Raw genomic sequence first — 23,778 nt, 5'->3', positions numbered from 1 at the left:
CTGAAATTACCTGGCACAAGTGAGAAGCAAACATGAAACACAAACAAGCCTGCTTAGGAGTTTATTAGGGGGGGGGGTAATCGGTGTGCAGAGAGAGAGGGGGAAATGGCACTTCCAGCTTTCAAAAGCTGCCTAGCACATGCTCACAGGGCATTGGCGTGACTGTTATACACTGATGATGTGCGCAAGGGTTTTAACTGAGTCATACGTGGATGTAGCCACGCATGCCCATGTGGGTCACACGGGCCCTTTGTGCCCGAGGGCCCGTCCGCACGTCCCTGCCTTTAGAATCTGGAAGTGCAGCCTATCTGTGGCTGAATAATAACATTCCACCCTTTTGTTTATTATAAAAATTTGGGGGGTTTGGGGATGTTAATGGGTGGGAATGGGACATTGTAAGGTCTCTCGTGACTGCTTCACGCTGTCTTCATGGGCATCAAGGAGTTGAGATGTTTGACCACGTCCTGGGGTGCCTGATTACTGTTGTATTTTCTAGACTCTGAGGATCTGGCCAGTTGGCAGCTTGGACCTTGCAAAATGCTGGAAAGCTAGAAAATTATGTCTGGAAAAATTTTAGATCCTGGTGGTTAAGAGAGGATAGTCCCAAGATGAAAGATAGAGGGAGGGTTCTTTGGGGAGGATGGAAGAGGGAATTTCCCAGGGGTTTCTGAGACCAGGAATGATAAGGGAAGAATTAAATGATACTTATTCTGGGTGAGTCTGGTCCATTTAGGTAGGTCCAATTGACTCCCTGAAGCTTATGAAAAATGTTTGAAAAGAAATAAATTTTAGACATATTAAAAGTTTATGGTTACAATGATAGGATGGAAGATGGTGGGGGGAGAAGGAGAAAATTATTAAAAATGATAATTATTAGACCCTTTAATGTTTTGCCTGAAGTAAATCCTTTTGCATCATGGTATTACCTTAACATCCAGGAAACGCTGCTGCAGTGATAAACCTGTTATGTTAAAGTCTGTTTTGTGAGTTTTTTGAAGTTGGGGCTACAAACTTGTTATTGTTTCTTACCACCTGGGCTTTTGGCAATCCTTCTACCTCCGGCTCTATATTTAATGATTGTTTCTGTAATAACAGCTGAGTGGTTAACTGGAAATTTAAGCATGACATTGGAGATATAGAGAGGTTGGTAAAGCAGATAGGAGAAAGAGGGAGAGGGAGAGTATATGGAGCTTTTGGCACAGGAGAGTTGAGTAAGGATGAGACTTTTATTTTTCTGGAACTGGAGAAAGAGTGGCTGATCTTGGTGTCCTCTGGAACTTAAGGGAACAGGCTCCAGTTTGAGTTACTGTACACGAGGGAGTGTCTTGAGCTGGAAGAGTAAAAGGTTTAAGATGGGACAGGTGAGTTCAATGAGAAAGTCCCTTGAGCTTGGCAGCTGTGGGAGTTACAAAAATTACTTTAAAGGGGCCCTACCATTTAGAGGAAAGGGGTGAGGGGAGTTGGTTGGTCTAGGGGAAAAAATAGTACCTGATCCCCTATTTTAATCAGTGGTGGGCATGAATTAACACACGGTTGAGGTAATGAGTAGTTGGTAAAGTCCCATAATAGGGAGCATAGATGTGATAACAGTGGAGTAAGCAGGAGATCAGGAAGGGGAGAGGATTTAGGTGAGAGGCTGGGAGTTGAAACTGGCCGATCATATATGATTTCAAAGGGCGAGATGAAAAGTGGGCCTTTGGGGAGAGCCCTAAGCCTTATTAGGGCCAGAGGCAAAAGTTTTACCCAGTCAAGGTGAAGTTCCTGTGACATTTTAACTAGAATATTTTTTTAAGAAATGGTTAGTTCATTCTCCCTTCCCTGAAGACTGAAGGTGGTATGGGATATGGCATATGGGAAACTGCCAAGAGATGTTAAGAGCCTTAGACAAATTTTGGGAAATCTGGGAAGTGAACTCTGGGCCATTATCTGACAGAAGAGAGATTGGGATTCCAAACTGGGGGATGATTTCTCAGAGAAGAACATCAGAGACTGTCTGGGCCACCTTGTTAGTGGTGGGGAAGGCTTCGACCCACCCAGACATGGTGTCCACCAAGACCAGGAGATATTTAGCTCTTCTGACCGTGGGCATATGAGTAAAATCCAGTTGCCAGTCAGTTCCTGGAAGGGAGCCCCTGGCCTGGTAGGTGGGAATAGGGAAGCTACAATATTTGGTCTTGGGATCTGACTTTTGACAGATTTTACAAGAGGCAGTGATAGCTTTTAAGAACTCTAAGTCCTCAGGGGTGGGTTGGAGGTGAGCCTTGACAAAATAAAACAGAGCTTTGCTACTAGGATGAAAGAGCTGATGTAGGTAGGACAGAACTTTCAGGTGTCAGGAGCTGTCTGTGAGAATGTATGAACTATACTGAACGGGGTGTCTGTGAAAATGTGTGCTGTACTGTATGGACCCCCTGAGGTGACTAGGTAGTGTGGGGCTCTGGAATGCTGCTGTTCTAGCTGCTTGGTCAGCCCAGTTATTTCCCTTGGAAATAATGGAACTTTCAGTCTGATGAGACCAACAGTGAATAATTCCTATAGCTTTGGGGAGATGGGAGGCTTTTAATAGGTTCATAATGTAACCTGAGTTAGTTATGGATCCTCCTTTTATCGTAAGAAGCCCACACTCCTTCCAGGTAGCTGTGTAGGACAGAAGGATATGAAAGGCATATGTGGAGTCTGTGTAAACATTTAAAGATTGTCCCTGTGCTAACTGGAAGGCATGGGTAAGGGCTATCAACTCAGCCTGCTGATTAGTGGTAAGGGCAGGGAGTGCCTGTGACTCCACTATCTCAGTATCTGATACTATGGCATAGCCTGCTCTATAGGTCCCTTCACATAAAAAGGAGCTGCCATCGTTGTACCAGGTATATACGTGGCCTGGGACAGTTTGCCCTCCTGTAAATGTGAGGGGTGGAGCAGTAGATCCTCTATGGTTTCTATGCAGGAATGAGATAAGGAGTAATTAATGTTGAGGCAGGAGATTTGAGATATTAAGGGGTATAGGACCCCAGTTTTTGTTCTGTACAGGAGAGTTCTGTGAGGGATAAAAGAACATGTACCCTAATCAATCCATCTACGCCAGCCACCTCTCATAATGGGAGAACTGCAGTCGGCTTGGCTTGGTAAGGGTTGGGTTTCATAGCAGCACATGAGCGTGTGAATGGAGGGGTAAAGTGGGTGCCAGAACTGGGTGACTGCTGTGGCCAGGCACCGGAGAGGAAGAATTATTCAGTGGGGCTGCTGGAGCAGGTAGCTGGGGGTGGGGAGAGCTGAAGAGTAAGCGGAGGGAGGTGGCAAGGCAGCAGGAAGTAAAGGGGCAGAAGTATCTGTCTGTTGAGGTTGATCATGTGTGGATTCCTTAGTAGGGTTCAGAGCAGTAGCTGAAGGAATGGAGTTAGGTGCTGGAGGGACTGCAGTAGGAGCCGAAGGAACAGGAATGGGAGCTGAAGGGATGGCAGTAGGAACTAAAGGAACAGGGGTAGGGACTGAAGAGACTGTGGTAGGAACTAAAGGAACAGGGGTAGGGACTGAACAGACTGTGGTAGGAACTAAAGGAACAGGGGTAGGGACTGAAGACACTGTGGTAGGAACTAAAGGAACAGGGGTAGGGGCTGGAGGAATGGGGGTAGGAGTTGAAGGAATAGGGGTACTGCATGCTGAGGTCGAAAAGGCAGGGATTCATTAGCTGAGTTCAGAGTGGAAGTGGAGGGTTCTTCTACCTCAGATGGCATAGCCAGGAACATGTGAGCAGGTGAACACCTTGCAAGGACAGAGGGCTTAGACTTAGAGCCTAAATAGTAAAAGGCTTGGATGTAAGGAAATTCCTTCTATTTGCCTGTGCACTGACAGTAGTTAGAAAGCTCCTGTAAAATATCAGGATCAAAGGTGCCATTAGGCAGCCACTTTAAATTGTTATCTAAATTGTAACGAGGCCATTTTTTTGAACAAAGACAAACAAGTGTTAGAATCTGTAAGTAGGGCATTAAGGCCTGGGTTTTTTTTCTTTCTTTTTTTTTTCTGCCTAAGGCCTGGGGTTTTAGGGTCTCTAAAAGGCATCCCAGGAGGGAGGCCGGATTGATGGGTTTGGATGGCTTGCTTCCCATTGCTGAAACCATGAAAACTGGCGAAAAGGCCCACAGGGAGACGTCTCTTCCTCTAGAGGGAGGGTGTAAATTGGTGGCAAATACTGCAGGACCTGTGGGAGAGTATCCTTTGCCCACAGGTGGGGTGCTACTGCCTGACTGGATCAGGTTGCGGTGACTTAGAAGCCAGAAGGGTCAGAGGCCACTCCAAGAATCCTTTCACAGTGGGGAGAAAAAAAAAGAAAAGAAAAGAAAAAGAAAAAAGAGAGAGAAGAATCTGAGGGACCCTGGGCCCCCAGTCAAGGGAGGACCAGCCCTGGGCTGTCCAAATACAATTTTAGCTAAGGGAAGCAATCCAGGCAGGTGGGAAATTACCAGGCTCATAAACAAGGTCCTATAGCTAACCACCAGGGGGGCAGAGGGAGCACAGGAACAAACAGGATGTTTTGCTGGAGATGTTTTGCCAGAAACTTTAAGCTATCCTCAATATGAGCCCCAGGAGGAGGGGAAGACCTGTGGGCCCTACACCCACAGATCTCCAGAATCCAGAACAACCAGGAATGTTAAGCACACAGGAGTTTTCTCTCAAAAGAATGGATGTAAAACCTGTTCTTGCATCCAGAAATCTAGTAATTGGAGGTGATTAACAGCCTGGTGATCTGTGCTATCTGTTGAGCAGGTCCATATTAACCTACAACTAGGACAAGAGATGGTTAATAATCTAAATGATAACAAGGCTCTTGCAACCGGTAGCTTCCCAAGCTTCCACAAGCACTACTGGAGATACCTAATAGTCTAAATGACTCTTCTATTATTTGTACAGGCAAGGGCTTCCCCATGCTCCCACAACCAGGATCAGAGGTGGCTGTCAAATGACCTCTATAATATCTGCATGACAAGACCAAGCCAGATCTTTCCCTAGGCCCTTAAGTTAGTACAGGTTGCCTATCTCCAGAACCCATCTTCTTGGAAGAAATAATGTGTATCTTGAGTTGAGTTTTGATATAATTATGTTTTCTTGTACTCTGGGGATTGTATTACACCAGGAAACCTTTTTCCAAATTATGCAATATTTAAATATACTGGCAATGAACTTCATGGCATCAGACTCCAAGTTTGATCAAAGTTGACAAAGTCAATATGAACTGAGTTTTCATTCTTACCGCTTTGCAGTTCACTTCCCCGTCTGCTGGCCACCTGCGAAGTCCCCCTCACATGCCTGTCATCCCAACACTCAGAATGTAGAGGCAGGAGGATCCTTGCAAGTTTTTGATGAAGCCAACTGGAATAGTTTAAAAGTGAAAAGGAAACGTTTTGTAAGTTAAGGAGCAGAGAGCTAGAATGTCACACAAAATACTTAGGCATATTTATAAAGCAAGGAGTCTGAGGATGGAAGTCAGTACTAAGAAACTTGCATAGCTTGAGAAAGCTCTTACGTTTCCTGCTTAGGTTGACTGCTAGTACTATAAAAGAAAATGTGGTTACCAGTGAAGACAAGACTGGACTATATAGGAAAGCAAAAAAAAAAAGTGAGAGTATGTGTAAACAATTATGGTGCTGTGTCCCTCCTACATATTATTGTGTAGATAGTAGATGGATATGATTGTAGATGCAAAAGGGAGGTTTGAGTGTGACAGGTGTTATGATTTTGTCTGCAGGTTCCGAGCAGCTCACAGAAGGTCCTGATACCAGGGAGTCCCTGGATGGCGCAGTTTCCCAGCGGCAAGCGGCTGGACGGGCGAGCAGGTGGGAGACATGCGGACAGACATTGTACAGAATATTTATTACTAAGAGGAGAGAGGGAGGGAGAAGGAGAAGAGGACAGAGAGACAGAAAGGAAAGCGGGAAAGCGCGCCAAAAGGGACAAACAGAAGCCAAGATGGCGAGAGGAGGGGAGGGGCCGCAGGGAGTGGGCGTGGTTTGTCTCTTAAAGTGACAACAATCATAACAACAGGTAGTGGCCGTTTATGCCTGAAAATGATGAGTTGGAATATTGTAGATGTGACTAAATGGGTATGTAGGTTTGCATATATACATATATAAATTCACACACACTGTATGTATATATATATATATATATATACACACACACACACACAAAATCACACACACTGTATACATGTATATATACAGTGTATATACATGTATATATACAGTGTGTGTGTATGTGTATAAGGGTCTCTATTACCAGAGATATATAATTGTGGATATATTATAATTATAATTGTTCACATACACATACATATGCACACACGTATCTGGGGATGCAATTTTCCAATAAAGAAATTAATTAAATTTAATTATGCAATGTATATCATTATATGTATAGTTGTATATATAATGTATATAATTGTGTGTATATATAATGTAATATACAATAAAATGTGTATAATTGTAAGCTAGAGTGACTACCTGTGCTTTGGGGTCAGAGCAGTATGTTTGTCCTGTTCTTCTGGACTTTGGGACAGAGGTTGAGTAGTATAGAAATTGGCTGACATTTCTAAAATGGAGCTGAGACTCATGAGGCTCCTGAGTACACAGTATTCACCCTCCACAGTGGTAGACACAATCAACTTTAAAAATTTGAGCCAGGCAGTGGTGGCACACGCCTTTGATCCCAGCACTCAGGAGGCAGAGGCAGGTGGATCTCTGTGAGTTTGAGGCCAGCCTAGTCTACAGAGTAAGGACAGTCAAAGTGACACAGAGAAACTCTGTCAAAAAACCAAAACCCCAAACAAACAAACAACACAAAACCAACCAATAAAGCAACAAAAAACTTGGAGGGCCATCTGGAGAACAAGAAGAAATGTTACCTTCTGGCATGATCAGGTTTATTGTAAGTTCATTTCCATGTTCTTTGTTCAATTTCACGGTTAAGAATAAGTACATATTGATAGTAAATTCCAGGATTTCTCCTATGCTTTCTTGTCTCCACCTCTTCATCCTCATGGTACTTGTCATGTCTGTAAACAGCAAGATGCATGCTGAAAGTCAGATGTGGTGGTAGTGGTTAAGGCCTGTGATTACAGCACCCAGGAAGCTGAGGCAAAAGGATTGTCATAAGTTTAATGCCAATCTAGAATACATATGAGTTCCAGGCCTGCCTGTACTACACAGAGAGACTTTTCTCTTCTTTTCCAAGGTTCAAGGTAAGAAAATTGACTAGATGCTGCTTTTCTAGATGGCTTGGTGAAGAATACACAAAGATAACAGAAAGTTCAACTTTATTCCAAAAGAAGAGGAAGAGCTCCAGAACTTCACAAAGGTAGTGATGAGATACCACAAAGGTATCAGGGAAAGATGGGCTGCCCATGAAAAAAGATGTCAGCTGCATGGCTCCACAGTTGGGGTGATGACACAGAAGGATCCTCCTAAAGGTAAGTAGAGCATCCCTGGTGAAAACAAACTGGAAGACCTATCCCCAGAGTAAATGCACAGATTTTTACAAACCTCAAAAGCAGTTGCAAGATTTGATGAGCCAGTGATTACGTATAGAACTCAGTGGGAAGGACTCTCACTCTGTCATTGTAATACTGGGAATGCAGGGGTTGGGTACCATTTTGTGAAAACCTATTGTTTGACACTGTACTGCAGTGGAACCTTGAGAACAAGTAACAGCTACAAGAAAAGGAGCCTGAATTTTTTCTTTGTTTTGTTTTGTTTTCAAGACAGGGTTTTTCAGTGTAGCTATGGAGCCTGTCCTGGAACTTGCTCTGTAGACCAGGCTGGCCTCAATCTCACAGTAATCTGCCTGTCTCTGCCTCCCATGTGCTAGGATTAAAGGTGCATGCCACCACTACCCAACAGGAACTTGAATTTAATGGTGCTAATTGTTATGATTTCAGCCACAATAAGGATGCCCAACAGGAACTTGAATTTAATGGTGCTAATTGTTATGATTTCAGCCACAATAAGGATGCCACTTCCGGGTTATAGGGCCATGCATGTGTGGACAAGCCCTCAGGCAGACGTGCCTAATGGCCCCAGGGACCCGCGTGACCCATGTGCATGCGTGGTTGCATCATCCACACATGACTCAGCTAAGCCCTTGTGCACATGCGTGAGCCCCATCATCTGTGTATGACTTTAGCCAAGTCAACCCCCTATGCATATGCACTAGGCAGCTTTTGAACACACGATGCGCCCCCCCCCCCACCGTACACTGACTTCCTCAGGCCTGTACATGCCCCCTCTAATATACTCCTAAGTGGGTTTGTTGCATGTTCCGTGTTTCCTTCTCACTCATGCCAGGTAATTTTATTAATTTCTACTAATTACAGTGACTTTCTGGGCACCCATCTTGTCTGCAACTTTAAATTTGCCCATGTTCTTTTCCTGGTCAAATTTCACATTTTTTCCCCATATCTTTTTGCTTTACTTATTCTTTTTCACTGCTGACCTCGATAAGAATGATTGACACAGCTTGAATCCTGTTATTTCTTTACATTTCCTCTGTTAACCAAATTAGTATGCTACTGTTTAATTCATCCAATCTCAAATTCTCAGGACATGGCCAGGATAATGCAAGGTTCCTTGCCAGAATGTCATCCAAATAGTCTCTAGCTAAGTTTTTGATAGAGAATTTAGTTCTCTCTGAAACCTTACAAGGGAGACCTATACCGTCTACATTCCAATCAGTAGTTGAGTCTTCCATACTCCCACCACAGTGGCCCATTAAGATATGTTTACAGGATTTTAGGTCTTTTCTAGTCCTGAGTTTTGACTCTTCCACATTCCCTTGTAACCAATTCCCAAGCCTACATGCTTTGTATGTTTGTCATAGCAACAGCCCCACTCCTCAGAACCAATTTTCTGTCTTATTTAACTTACATATTGTGACAAAATGCCTGACAAGAGCAACTTAATAAAGGCATTGAGTTGACTCGCAGCTTGAGGGTAGAGTCTTTGCTAGTGGGGAAGGCAGAAGCATAGCAGGGGAGCAAGGAAGCGGGTTCTGCTGGGTCTCCAATCAAGCAAATGCAGGCAAATGCTGCCGCTCAACTTGTTCTCTCCTCTCTCTTCTTCCTTCTCTTTTCTTTTCCCTCTTCCCCTTGAGAGGGAGTCTCATGCAGGATAGGCTTCCCTTAAATTCAATATGTATTCAGGGATGACCCTGAATTCCTGATCCTCCAGCGTCTACCTCTTGAGTGCTGGGAGTACAGCACTGGGCAACTGTGCTTGGTTTTAGGTGACTGTGCACATGAGGCAAGCACTCTAGCAATGGAGTTTCGTCTGTACCCCTAGTTTCTCATTTTTCATTCAGTTCAGGACCCCAGGTCATGGAGTGAGTGTCATCCACATTCTGGGTAAGTCTTCCATGCTCAGTTAAACCTTTTCAGAAGTACCCTCATAGATACTTTGACTTGTATTCTGCACTGATTCCAAATCCAGCATATTTGGCAATGAAAATTAACCATTGTAACCACTATGGAAAATAGTATGGAAGCTGCTCACAACTAAAAGAAACTATAACTGCAATATGGTACAGCTACACCATATATACCCAAAGGACTCTAAGTTGATATACCATAGAGATACCTACACAGCCATGTTTATTGCTATACTATTTACGATACCTAGGAAATAAAACTAGCCTAGATATTGATTGACAGTGCCGTGCCAGCGCAGCTAAAGCCAAGTCGGAGCGAAGGACATCAGGATTAATGGAACATGCACTTTTGATGTTGCAGAATCAGAATCCTTTATTCTACATCACCAAGGGGTTTTATACCTAATCCAGACAGGTGGGCCAACAGGATGGAGATCTCATCGCTGGATCCTCGGGTTAGGGCCAAGGAAACGTGTACTCAGGAAGCAGGGTTGTAAGAAAAAAAAAAACTCTGAGAGCTCGGAACTTGCAAGTTTCTCAGAAACCCAGGACAACAAGGACAAAGGTCACCAACAGGGGAGATGAGTAGGAAGGCCAGGACTCCATTAGGTCCCAACATAACAGATGGATAGATAAAGGACATGGATAAAGGACACACATGCACAACAAAATTTTATTCCACAGAAAAGAAAATGAAACTGTGACATTTGCAGAAAATGAGCAGAACTGGACATCATTACATGAAATGAAGTGAGCTAGACTCAGTCAAATACTGAGTGTTTTCTCTCACAGAATCTTGGTGTGTGTGATGAAACTAGAAAGAAGGATCGCGAGAAAAGGTCTTAAGGGAAGCTGAAGAGAAGAAAAGTTATAGTGATGGAATACATGTTGGGGGACTACAAAGAGGGATGAATGTACCAAGAAGAAGTAGGCGGGAAGGATGACAGTAGGAGAGGGCAACATATAGGAAAACATGTATGGAAAGTAAATTAATACATATGTATTGAAATGCCATAAGAAAATCCTAACTTTAAAAACCATTTTTTACCTTGTGTTCTTTCTCCCTCTCCCAACATGTTTGCCTCAGCAGAAAAAAAAATAAGAAAAAGGCGAAGACCATTTCCCTAACAGACTCTTTGGCTGGGGATGTGGGCACTGGTGGAGGAAACACCCATGTCTCCCAACCAGACATCTGTGCTGACAAAACAGACAATCTGGAAAGAAATGTGTCAATAACTTGGCATAGTAATGATGGCAATGTGTATAGGGCACCTCCAACCCACCATCCTATCCTTCCCACTGCTCCACAGGCTGCTTGAGAACCCAATATCGACCAGAGTCGTCTTCCAAAATCTCCACCCTACTTTTCTAAGGAACCCGCCCTATGATATGACAGAAGACCCCATTAAGAAATTCTTGAGACGATGAAATATCAGTGTTGTATGCATACCTCGTGAACCCAGTAATCCAGACAGGTTGAAAGTTGGCTACGCGGAATTTGAGGGCTTGGATTCTCTACTCAGTACTCTGAGACACAATGACAGGTCTCTAGGTAACAGGATAATTTGAGTGGACATCGTTAGCCAAACACAGAATAAAGACAGGGAAGATTGTGTTTTTGGTGGGGATAGAATTTGGGATTCTGACGAAACAGACAGACTGTAGGGCCCGTCCTGCCGCAGACAAAGTTGATGGCTACCTACCTAAAAAAGGTGATGATAGCTTTGGAGACAAGTATCAAGATCTTCAGATCAGTACTGTGACAGGTATCAGGACACATAATGGACTGCACAAACCAAGACATCGATTGCTGTGGGCGTTGGCAAGCTATGATGAAGAACGCAGCAGAGACTATGAGCAAGGCTGTGACTCCAGGATAGGTAGTGGCAGAAGAGCATTTGCTAGTGTGTACCATGGGGATGATGACTACTGAGGAGGTGGTGGCAGCTATGAAGACCAGTATGACACATGGGACAGTTGGTCATGGAGCTCCAGAGATGATTACTCTTGGGGCAATTATAGGTATGATGACAGACATTACCCCCCCCCCCCGCAAAAAAAAAAAACAGTCCCAACTGAATCTAAAACCTTGGAGTATACCTAAGGAAGATGATTCCTTTGCTAGCACCTCTTGTTTTGATGGAAGCCTCACCCCAGCCCCTGGCATCCATATATCCAAAGAGTCTGGAATGTTTGCATGGAAGTCTCACTCCAACCCCTGGCATTCATATATCCAAAGAGTCTGGAATGTTCTGGTGAAAGATCCATCCCAAGGCTCCCTCTCTTGGAGTTGCCTCAGTCCATACTCTGGCACTGAGAAAGCCTGCCAAACAATGACCTCTCCGGAGAAATGCCCAATACCACTCCCACAGGGTATTTAAACTGCCTCCTGGGGGAGAACAACCACTTTTTCCCAGTATTCCTTTCCCATTTCCCCTCTGGGTGGCTGGCAAGCGACCCAGGAGCATGGTGTCTATTAAACAGTCTTTTTCTAATTCAGTTTGATTTGGTCTGATTTGGAGAGGCTTACTGGGCTGCAGAAACTTTTCACCTCCTAGTCCAGTTGAGTGGCTTCTGTCTTCAGAGGGGCAAAGCCTGTTTGTTGACACAGCTGCTAGAGATAGAGAAGTAGAAGAAACTACAGAAGGACCAGGAGTTGTAGCATCAGCTGGATGTGAGCCAAAACTAGCCTGCCAGTCCCAGGAGAGAAGCCCGAGTTGGTGAAGTGAAGCAATTTGGGAAAGAGAATGGTGGAGGACAGGAAGTGAATCATCACAGACTGGGCCCGCAACCACATCTGGAGGAAATATGTGAAGGAGAGAGCGAACAGTCTTTAGAAAATGAAACACTCAATAAAGAAGACTGTTACTCTTCAATCTCTGAAGCTGAACGTCCTCTAAAGGTTTTGCCAGCCCCTCCACCAAATGAGAATGCATGGTTCGTGAAGCCAAGCTTGAACCCAAGCTTGAACCCTCCTCCTTGATCTCAAAGCTCAGGCACAGAGGAGCAGTTTCCTACAAGACGTGGAGAGAAAGTAGCCCCAGCTCAGCCCTCTGAGGAACGACCATCAAGGAAAAAGGGATATAAAATGGATGGGGTGAGTGTCCCAAGAAGCCAAAGAGGAAACTCCCGCTGTGGTCCTGGAAATGGAGGGAACCCAGATCACTGGAGGGAGCTGGCCGGGAAAGATGGCACAAAAACCACCGAGACTCCATGTCTGCACCTGAGCCAAAGAAATCTGACAGGAATCCATCCTCCAGGGTCAGCTCTGCAAGCAAGAATGCTGCTCCCTCTCGGTAGATGGTGAAGGTGAGAACGAGGGGGTGGCTGCTCTGAGGAGACCTCTACATCCTGTGCTTTCTCTTAGCTTCTCCACCCCGGAACATTCAAGAACAGACCAAACCTCTACCCAGAGAAGACAAAATGGAACTCGTTGTCGCCTGAAGACCATTCTTAACTTTCAAATACTTAAATGAAACGAAATTCTTTTGGATGCTGCTGCCGTGTTTTAAAATATTGAAGTAACAGGAGAATCGCCACTGTAGCCAGAGATGCATCCGTGACTGCTGCCTGTGAAGGGGGAAGTTGTCATGCCTTCTGGTGGTGGCAAGCAGTGACCTGTGTGACTAGTGCTTGGGGCTCCATTCAGCAGAAAGGTAGTGACAGTGAGACTCACTCAGCCAAATCAGTTAGGCAGTAGAGAAAGGTACAAGGAAGAGAGAGATCTCTACCTTATAATGTTTTTAATTTTTCTGTATTTCTCATTTTATTTTTTAATTTTTTTAAAAAGAAAACAAACTATCTTCTTTCATTATACATACCAATCCAAGTTCCCACTCTCTCCCCTCCTCCATCCAATCCTCAGAGAGGGTAAGGCACATTGCTTTGGGGAAGGTCCAAGGCCCTCCCTCCTATATCTAGGCTGAGCATACCTTTTAATTCTTATCCTCGCATGACAACTAGGAATTCCCAAACATTAATTGAATAAACTGCCCATCCTTAGAAAGGTAGATCTAGTCTCTCAAGTTGTTTCAGTGTCCAGGATGCTGACAGACCTACTTTAATTCTGACTTAACTGGGGCCATCCTAGAGGGAATTGTTTTCTTTTTAACCCCAGGGGGTAGTTGGGAGTGAGTCTACAGGCCACTAACAATTAGGTGTGCTTGGAGACTAAATGAATGGGAGACTCAGTCTCAACGGTGGTTTGAAATGCTTTAGGTATCTCAAAGTTCAGACGATGAGGGCTGCTGAAAAGCCAAGGACAATGACACGGGGTTTTGATCACGTGCTCCATCAGTCCCAGTTCAGCTGGCCTTGGTGAGCTCCCATTAGATCATCCCCGCCATCTCAGTGGGTGGACGCACCCCTTGCGGTCCTGACTTCCTTGCTCACGTTCTCTGTCCTTCTGCTCCTCATTGGGACCTTGGGAGCTCAGTCCAGTGCTCCAATGTGGGTCTCTGTCTCTATCTCCATCCATCGCCAGATGAAGGTTCTAAGGTGATATGCAAGATATTCATCAGTGTGGCTATAGGATAGGGCCAGTTCAGGCACCTTCTCCTCAGCTGCCCAAGGAACTAACTCCACACGGACTTCCATGTTGGATATTCTAGTTTATACTCCCACAAGCAATGACTAGGGATTACTTTCCCTCTCACATTCTTGCCAGCATTTGTTGTCAGTGTTCTTGGTAATAGCTGAATGGAGTGAAATGGTTTTCTGCTATGTTCTCATCAACAGAACACAAGCAAGAGTTATCTGGAGAGAAGAACCTCAATTAAGAAAATACTTCCATCAGATTTCCTATATTTATCCAAGTTGAGAAAGATTTTGAATTTTTTTCAGCTTTGGTTATAATATGACTATTAATATTTGTGTATAAGTTTTTGTGGTTCTGGAAACTGAACCAAGATCTTTGTACATGAGAGACAAACCTTCTTGCATGTAAGTTTTATTAATTTTTATTATTTTATATATATATTTACTTCTCTTGAGGATAGAGCTAAGGACATATGGTAACTATAATTTTTGAGGTTTCAGGGATAGAATCAAGGGTCTCATGCATGCTAGTGAAGTTTTTTTTTACCACTATGACACATTTTTATCCTCTATATTGTTTTAAAGGAACAGTAAATCTGTTTTCTAAAGTGGTGACACCATTTTACATTACCAAAAACAGTATGTGATTCTTTGGACTGGAGAGGGAGGGGGAGGGGAAGGAGGAGAGGGGGAGGGAAATGGGAGGCGGTGAGGAGGCAGAAATTTTTAATAAAAAGATTTAAAAAAGTAAAAAAAAAAGAATAAGAGTTGATGCTCATGAAATAAAACTAGAATACCAATATAAAAAAAGAAATGCTTTAGGGAGTTGATCCGTATTACCTATCCTTTTGAATGAGGAAGTACTTAGAAGATGTGGGAACTTTCAGTCTTGTGTATCCTGGTTTTGCCCCTTCTAAACACTATCCTTTCTAAAGGCTGGGATATATCCACATTGTTTTTAAATCCTTGTTACTCTGCTCATCTTGTGTTCTTGATGACACTGTTGGCCATCCAAAAGCAGTGTCTGGAAGTCATTCACCTGCTCTAATCTTGTCTTGGCAACCAGAAGCTGGGGTCTGAGGAATCACTGCTTTTCTCAAGCAAACCAGCTCTGTGGTTTCTTTGATTCCCATCCCTGTCCGCCTGCTTCTGCTGCGTTCACACCCCTCTGCCCAGAAGTCAGAGTACTTCCTCCACCTGGAGGTCAGAGTACTTCAACCAGTGGACTTGGGTGGTGAATAGGGAGGGATGCATAAAAGGAAAGAGTTGAGTTGGGAGGTCTTCAGCCTGGATTGCTGGCTTTTAAGGCTTCTTCTACAAGTTTCCTTCACTCGAATCCCATGCCAGTGCTTGCTTTTATAATGTGACCTGCAGTGTGTGGTTTTCTGCTTTAGGAGGGTTGGCTTCTTAACTAACCTCAGGAATAAAGGGTAATGCAAAGAATATTGAACAAGGTCCCGGTTTTTCTTACAACACAATAGCTAGGCCTATCTGCTTTGATCAGCTCCAAAGATGGCAAGCTTCCCTGTTGTGGAAAGTCAGGGTCCCTGCAGACAAGTGATATCTTGGTCTTAATGTGCAAGCCCCGAGCCTGCTGTGTAGGAGCTTTGTTTAGTGTGCAGCAGCAGTGGGCATAGCAAGTCACTTACGCGGAAAGCTTTGAGAGAGATATCCACGGTTGAATAAATTAAAAAAAAAAAACATTGGTTGTAGACAATGAAAAGGTAGCTTGCTCTCCTCGTGTCTATTTCCCTTCTAGATGGTTGCATCCAAAAGGAAGCCGTTGTGTCCCACTCCTCTACTTTGTCTCTCTGTTAAAATAAAGACAGGGGTTGACTTTCTCAAGACCTAGCAATACCACTTTTGGGTATATATCCAAAGGATGCTCAATCGTGCCACAAGGACATGTGCTCAACTATGTTCATAGAAGCATTGTTTGTCATTGCCAGAACCTGGAAACAACCTAATTGCCCCTCGATCGAAGAATGGATAAGGAAAATCTGGTACATTTACAAAATGGAGTACTACACAGCAGAAAAAATAATGACACCTTGAATTTTGCAGGCAAATGGATGGAGCTAGAAAACATCATTTTGAGTGAGGTAACCCAGACCCAGAAAACCAGCCTACAAATCACAGTCCCAGAGAACCTAGATAACAATGAGGACTCTAAGAGAGGAATACATGGATCTAATCTACATGCGTAGGAGAAAAAGACAAGATCTTGTGAGTAAAATGGGAGTATGGGGACCTTGGGAGAGGGTTAAAGGGGAAGGGAGCAGAGAAAAATGTAGAGCTCAATAAAAATCAATTAAAAAAGAAAAAAACCAGGGGTTGATTTTTGTACCACTCTTGAATACATGCAAAATTTCTTCTATGAAATTTTACAAAAATATATTCTATGAAAAATGACTTGAGAGATGTCTTAAGAAGTAAAATCTTGTCCTTTTGGTTAAGGGTTTTTGTGTTTTTCTACAAATAAATCTAGTCTTTAAAGTTGGAAAAACACTATTTAAAAAGGGAAAGGGAAGAACAATATCCCTTGCTTTCTTTTTCTTTTGAAACAAGACTTAGAGGACCTTGCAAGGAACAAGAACATTCTACACCTCCACCAAATGTTCCACAAAGTCAAGAGAGGGAAAGGAAGTCAGGCACAAGGCTCATCTTTGTAATCACAGCATGCAGGAGGCTGAGGAGGGAGGATTGCAATGAGTTTGAGATCAACCTGGGTGACCTTGAAAGAGAGAGTGTGCAAGGCAGAGATAGAGAGGTAGACAGACAGAGACACACAGAGAGGGAATCATCCATTTCTCCATTCCTATTCCTTTCTTGGGTCTCCCCAGAGACAAGAGGTACTTACCAAAGTCATTGAGTGAGCTGGAAATGGGTAGGCTGGATGAGACAGAGTCCATGGTAGCAGAAGGGCAACTATGTATAGAGGAACTATCCATGAATTAATAAATCAGACCCTTTTCATAGTTCTATGGATGTAACCTGAGGATATAGTTCAGTGGAGTGCTTGCTTAACATTTTCAATGCATTGGTTTCCATCTCCAGCATCACAAAACAGAAGTGCTTGAGTAGCATATTTTCCCCGGGGTGGAGAAGGAAAGAGCAGAGGCTCTTCTCCTTACAGGTTAAACTCAATACTGGTAGGGTTAGAGAGGGGACACCCATGAGACTGTGGGCACAAGACAGGTACAACAATGCCTCTGTCCCTCTCTACTGATCATCAGGCTAAGTGAGAATACAGAAACAAAGTCAGACTTAGATTTAGTGTCTATAAAATAAGAAACCAAGAAGAAAAGCAGGAACTTAAGTTCAATGAACTGTGGATTCTGTAAGTTTCATGTCGAGAAACGTGGCGGATTGTTTTTCCTTGAAACAATCAGGTGAATCAACTTGACCAAAAACTAACCAAGTGGTCAGCTAAGATTTGATGTTATAAAGGTAAAACTATGTCTCTGGTCACCAAGTTTCCTGCTAATAATAATTATATATAGGTGAGCGTTAGTTATGTAATAACAGCATTGACAAAATTACTTCCCTTGTTCTGAAGAACACTTCTCACTCTTCAGAACACCAAAATAGTTGCTCGGGCTAGAAGGGAGCTGAGTTCCTCCTTTTCATTTCAGACTTATGACAACCCACAAGGGGTTTATTTGCAATGTGGCAGTTACTAGCCTGGGTGGTCACCTCGAAGTGGCCCAACTGGAACAGCACCTCAATCTGTGGTAAGAGCTCAATACTATCTCTTCTTACCAGCATATCAAAACCTAATTCCAAGATGGCCAGAATGTTCTTGGAGTCATCTAATTTCAAGGGAATTAGCTAGATTTATGCTTTCCTTCCCACCTTAGCTCCAATCCACCTCTCCCACCTCCCCCCAGCCCATCTTCTCGTCTAGGCTTATGTTGAGCAGCCCTTGGTATATTTCTTTCTTTTAATGAATGATTTTCATTCCTTTCCCCTGAGTCTTGATTTTGTAATAATATGAAGAGTTGTCTGGTACAAACCAGCTAAAATCATTTATGAACTCCATACCTAGAAATTGTAAGCACCCCCAAAGAAAAATGCTAGCTGTATTATAATCTCAGTCTAATTAACTTGGTTTCCTGGTTCCGAACCCATACCTAATAGGTCGTGGGCTTGGAACAAAGCTTGTCTTGGATGGTGGTCATTTCCAAATTGTTGCAGATATTTAAATTCTGCTACCCAGTCACTGAAAATTGATGTTTGGGGGTAGAAAAAACTTAGGACTTGAGCACCAAGAAGGGATTTTTTTCCTCACTAGAATGATGTCAGATACCTTCATCACTGGTATTCTAACTTAATTAACTTAATTTCTTGGGCTGAGAATAGAGCTTAGAGGTACAAGCTTACTCATCTCAAATTTGCAGGGATGTGAGTTTGATTCCCAGCACCTGAAAATAAAAATTCATTGATCCCAGATGTTCAATCTATCTTAAAAAATTATTTAAAATAGAAAAAATCACTGTTCTCTTTCCCTTTTCTCCCTTCAGCTCTTCCCAGGTACTCTTCTCTTCCACCATTCCCATGCCCACCCCACTCCCAGATTGATAGATAGATACTTGTTCTTTGATTAATGTTGTTACATATATATGTATATATGAAATGCATAAATATAAAAATACAAACTTCTCCACCCATTTTTGTTGTTTGTGTGTATATTGTTTCAGGACTGACCACTTTATATTGCAGAACCACTGTCTTAGTTAGGGTTTCTATTGCTGTGAGGAGACACTATGACCGCAGCAATTCTTATAAAACATTTAATTGCAGGGAGGAGTTGCTTACAGTTTCAGAAGTGTGGTCTATTATCATCAAAAAAGGGAGCATAGCAGTGTGTAGGAAGACATGGTGCTGAACTGAGTCCTACATCTTGCAGACAACAGGAAGTCTTCTGAGACAGTGAGTGGTACCCTAAGCATAGGAAACCTCAAAGCCCACTCCCACAGTGACATACTTCCTCCAACAAAACCATACATACTCCCAACAAACCCACTACCTATAAGATTTTGGGGGCCCAATTACATTCAAACTGCCACAACCATTAAGGGGGATTCTCCCTGGGAAAGACAACAGTTAGGATTTGCCTGTAGTTCGTAGTTCTTTGTCTACAGATTGGGCCTCATGAAATTTTCTCCTTTCCTCATTAACATGTCTTTTTTGTATTACCATTGTTTAGATCTTGTGTATGCAGCCATTTCTGTGAGGAACTGTGTCACAGACAATGTCCTGGTATTCTAGCTCTTTTTTTTTTTTTGAGACAGGGTTCTCTGTGGCTTTGGCACCTGTCCTGGAACTAGCTCTTGTAGACCAGGCTGGTCTCGAACTCACAGAGATACACCTGCCTCTGCCTCCCGAGTGCTGGGATTAAAGGCATGCGCCACCATCGCCCAGCCATTTTATTTTTGTATTCTAGTTCTTATGATTTTTTTCCAACTCCCTTTCCGTGATACTGAGCCATAGATACAGAAGCTATGATGTAGATGTAACCACTGGAACTGGACCCATTGATCTCTACACTGTGTCCAGCTGTGGTTTTCAGTGATGTTCTTCATTTTCTGTAGAAAAAAAGCTTCTTTGATGAAAGAGCTACACTTATCTGTGAGTATAAGAATAAGATACAGGGCAGCCTATCTGGGCGCTGGGTCCAAGTAGCCGGGGCTCCCGGGGGGCAGCAGTTCCTTTGTTTCTGTGGCCTGCCTGCACCAAGCGGGGTAGGCGCTTTGTCTGCGGGCTGCCCAACCAGCACGGAGGCCTGATCTTTCGGCGCCAGGAGACCCAGCATTGGGGTGAGTTTCTGGCCCACGGCGCCAGCCTGGGACGGGGAGCTCGGGGGTTTCTTGGCCCCCTGTCCTGCTTGGGCTCTCTGCTGCCTCTTTCTTCCTGGCCCACCCAGCTTCCGTCCAGACCCCTCCCCACTTCGCCCCCACTGCCCTCTTTTGGCGCGTAGCATCGCCCAGCGCAGCCTATCTGGGCGCTGGGTCCGAGTACCCGGGGCTCCCGGGCGGGCAGCAGTTCCTTTGTTTCTGTGGCCTGCCTGCACCAAGCGGGGTAGGCGCTTTGTCTGCGGGCTGCCCAACCAGCACGGAGGCCTGATCTTTCGGCGCCAGGAGACCCAGCATTGGGGTGAGTTTCTGGCCCACGGCGCCAGCCTGGGACGGGGAGCTCGGGGGTTTCTTGGCCCCCTGTCCTGCTTGGGCTCTCTGCTACCTCTTTCTTCCTGGCCCACCCAGCTTCCGTCCAGACCCCTCCCCACTTCGCCCCCACTGCCCTCTTTTGGCGCGTAGCATCGCCCAGCGCAGCCTATCTGGGCGCTGGGTCCGAGTACCCGGGGCTCCCTGGGGGCAGCAGTTCCTTTGTTTCTGTGGCCTGCCTGCACCAAGCGGGGTAGGCGCTTTGTCTGCGGGCTGCCCAACCAGCACGGAGGCCTGATCTTTCCGCGCCAGGAGACCCAGCATTGGGGTGAGTTTCTGGCCCACGGCGCCAGCCTGGGACGGGGAGCTCGGGGGTTTCTTGGCCCCCTGTCCTGTTTGGGCTCTCTGCAGGGCCTCTACTCCCCGGGTGCTGCCTCTTTCTTCCTGGCCCACCCAGCTTCCGTCCAGAGCCCTCCCCACTTCGCCCCCACTGCCCTCTTTTGGCGCGTGGCATCGCCCAGCCCAGCCTATCTGGGCGCTGAGTCCGAGTAGCCGGGGCTCCCGGGGGGCAGCAGTTCCTTTGTTTCTGTGGCCTGCCTGCACCAAGCGGGGTAGGCGCTTTGTCTGCGAGCTGCCCAACCAGCAGGGAGGCCTGATCTTTCGGCGCCAGGAGACCCAGCATTGGGGAGACCCAGCATTGGGAGAGCCAACATTGGGGAGAGACAGCGTTTGGTAGGCAAGGAGACCTAATCCGGTAAAAGAAGATCCATAGGGAGCATTTGGAAGAAGAGATGGGCCGACGTCAAGGCAAGAATTCGCCCAACAAGCTGAAAAGCAACATGAAGCTACCAGAAACAAGTGACCTCACAACGGGAGGACAAGAACCCCTTAATCAAGAGGAAGGAGAAAAGATTGACTTCATGAAAGTGATTGACACCCTTAAACAGCATGTAAAAAACGCCCTTATAGAAATGGATGAGAAATATAACAGAAAGTTTGAAGAATTGAATAAATCAGTGAATGATACCCTAGAAAACCAAGGAAAAACAATCAAACAGATAATGGAAACAGTTCAAGACCTGAAAACTGAAATGGAGGCAAAGAAGAAAACACAAACAGAGGGCCGTCTGGACATGGAAAATCTAGGTAAATGAATAGAGACTACAGAAACAAGCATAACCAGCAGAATACAAGAGATAGAAGAAAGACTCTCGGATTCTGAAGATACCATAGAGAAAATAAACACACTGATCAAAGAAAGCAGCAAGTCCAACAAACTCTCATCACAAAACATTCAGGAAATATGGGACACAATAAAAAGACCAAACCTAAGAATAATAGGAGTAGAAGAAGGAGAAGAAGGGCAGCTCAATGGTCCAGAAAATCTATTTAATAAAATTATAGAAGAAAACTTTCCCAACCTAAGGAAAGATTTTCCTATGAAGGTGCAAGAAGCATACAGAACACCGAATAGGCTGGATCAAAAAAAAACATCCCCTCGCCATATAATTATCAAAACACAAAGCATACAAAATAAGGAAAGAATATTAAGAGCTGCAAAGGAAAAAGGCCAAATTACTTATAAAGGTAAACCTATCAGACTTACACCTGACTTCTCCATGGAAACCATGAAAGCCAGAAGGTCCTGGTTAGATGTACTGCAGAAACTGAGAGACCATGGGTGCAAGCCCAGATTACTATACCCAGCCAAGCTTTCATTCACTATAAATGGAGAAAATAAAATTTTCCAGGATAAAAACAAATTTAAACAATACGCAGCCACAAATCCAGCCTTACAGAAAGTAATTGAAGGAAAATCACTAACCAAGGAGTCCAACAATGACCACAATACCTCAGACATCTAGAGACCCTTCACCAACACAAAACAAAGAAGGGAAACTCACAAACTCTACGACTAAAAAAAAAAATGACCGGAGTTAACAACCACTGGTCATTAATATCACTTAATGTCAATGGACTCAACTCACCTATAAAAAGGCACAGGCTAAGAGATTGGATAAGAAAACAGGATCCAACATTCTGCTGTTTACAAGAAACACACCTCAACCACAAAGACAGGCACCTACTCAGAGTAAAGGGCTGGGAAAAGGCCTATCAAGCAAATGGTCCTAAGAAACAGGCAGGTGTGGCCATACTAATCTCTAACAAAGTTGACTTTAAACTTAAATCAATCAGAAGAGATGGAGAGGGGCATTTTATACTCATAACAGGAACAGTTCATCAGGATGAAGTCTCAATCCTGAACATCTATGCCCCTAATATAAAAGCACCCACGTACATAAAAGAAACATTGCTAAAATTCAAGGCAGCCATCAAACCGCACACACTAATAGTAGGAGACTTCAACACTCCTCTCTCACCAATGGACAGGTCAATCAGACAGGAACCTAACAGAGAAATAAGAGAATTAGTGAAGGTAATGAATCAAATGGACTTAACAGACATCTATAGAACATTCCATCCAAATAGGAAAGAATATACCTTCTTCTCTGCAGCTCATGGAACCTTCTCGAAAATCGACCACATAGTCGGTAACAAAGCAAACATCCACAGTTACAAAAAAATATTAGTAACCACCTGTGTCTTATCAGATCACCATGGATTAAAGTTAGAATTCAACAATAATGCTACCCCCAGAAAGCATACAAAGTCATGGAAACTGAACAGTCAACTATTGGACCATAGCTGGATTAAGGAAGAAATAAAGAAAGAAATTAAAGTCTTCCTGGAATTCAATGAAAATAAAGAAACAACATACTCAAACTTATGGGACACTATGAAAGCAGTCCTAAGAGGAAAGTTCATAGCACTAAGTGCCCACTTAAAGAAAACAGAGAAAGCTCACATTGGAGACTTAACAGCCCACCTGAAAGCTCTAGAAAAAAAAGAAGCAGACTCACCTAGGAGGAGTAGAAGACTGGAAATAATCAAAATGAGGGCTGAAATCAACAAAATAGAAACACAGAAAACAATACAAAAAATCAATGAAACAAAAAGCTGGTTCCTGGAGAAAATCAACAAGATTGACAAACCACTATCCAAGCTAATCAAACGGCAGAGAGAGAATTTGCAAATTAATAAGATCAGAAATGAAAAGGGGGACATAACCACAGACACAGAGGAAATTCAGAGAATCATTAGATCTTACTACAAAAGCCTATATGCCACAAAATTGGAAAATGTAAAGGAAATGGATACTTTTTTAGATAAATATCATATACCAAAGTTAAATCAGGACCTGGTGAACAATCTAAATAGACCTGTTAGTCGCGAAGAATTAGAAGAGGTTATCAAAAACCTCCCTACCAAAAAAAGCCCAGGACCAGATGGTTTCAATGCGGAATTCTACCAGATCTTCCAAGAAGATCTAATACCTATACTCCTTAATGTATTCCACAAGATAGAAACAGAAGGGTCATTACCAAACTCCTTTTATGAAGCCACAATTACTCTGATACCAAAACCACTCAAAGACTCAACCAGGAAAGAGAACTACAGGCCAATCTCACTCATGAATATCGACGCAAAAATCCTCAACAAAATACTGGCAAATCGAATCCAAGAACACATCCGAAAAATTATCCATTATGATCAAGTAGGCTTCATTCCTGAGATGCAGGGCTGGTTCAACATACGAAAATCTATC

The 23,778-nt window shown here is 43.8% G+C and overlaps 1 pseudogene; it reads left to right on the top strand.

The window, feature by feature from the left end:
- Positions 1–4,077: 4,077 nt before the first annotated feature.
- Positions 4,078–12,887, top strand: LOC121443122 (annotated as a pseudogene).
- Positions 12,888–23,778: the final 10,891 nt, after the last annotated feature.

This window comes from Microtus oregoni, unplaced genomic scaffold (assembly GCF_018167655.1).
Source record: "Microtus oregoni isolate MIOR12 unplaced genomic scaffold, Mior012 000100F_ref0000014, whole genome shotgun sequence".
Classification (NCBI taxonomy): Eukaryota; Metazoa; Chordata; class Mammalia; order Rodentia; family Cricetidae; genus Microtus; species Microtus oregoni.
Note: the sequence above shows the minus strand (reverse complement) of the source record. Positions and strands in the feature narration are given on the sequence as shown.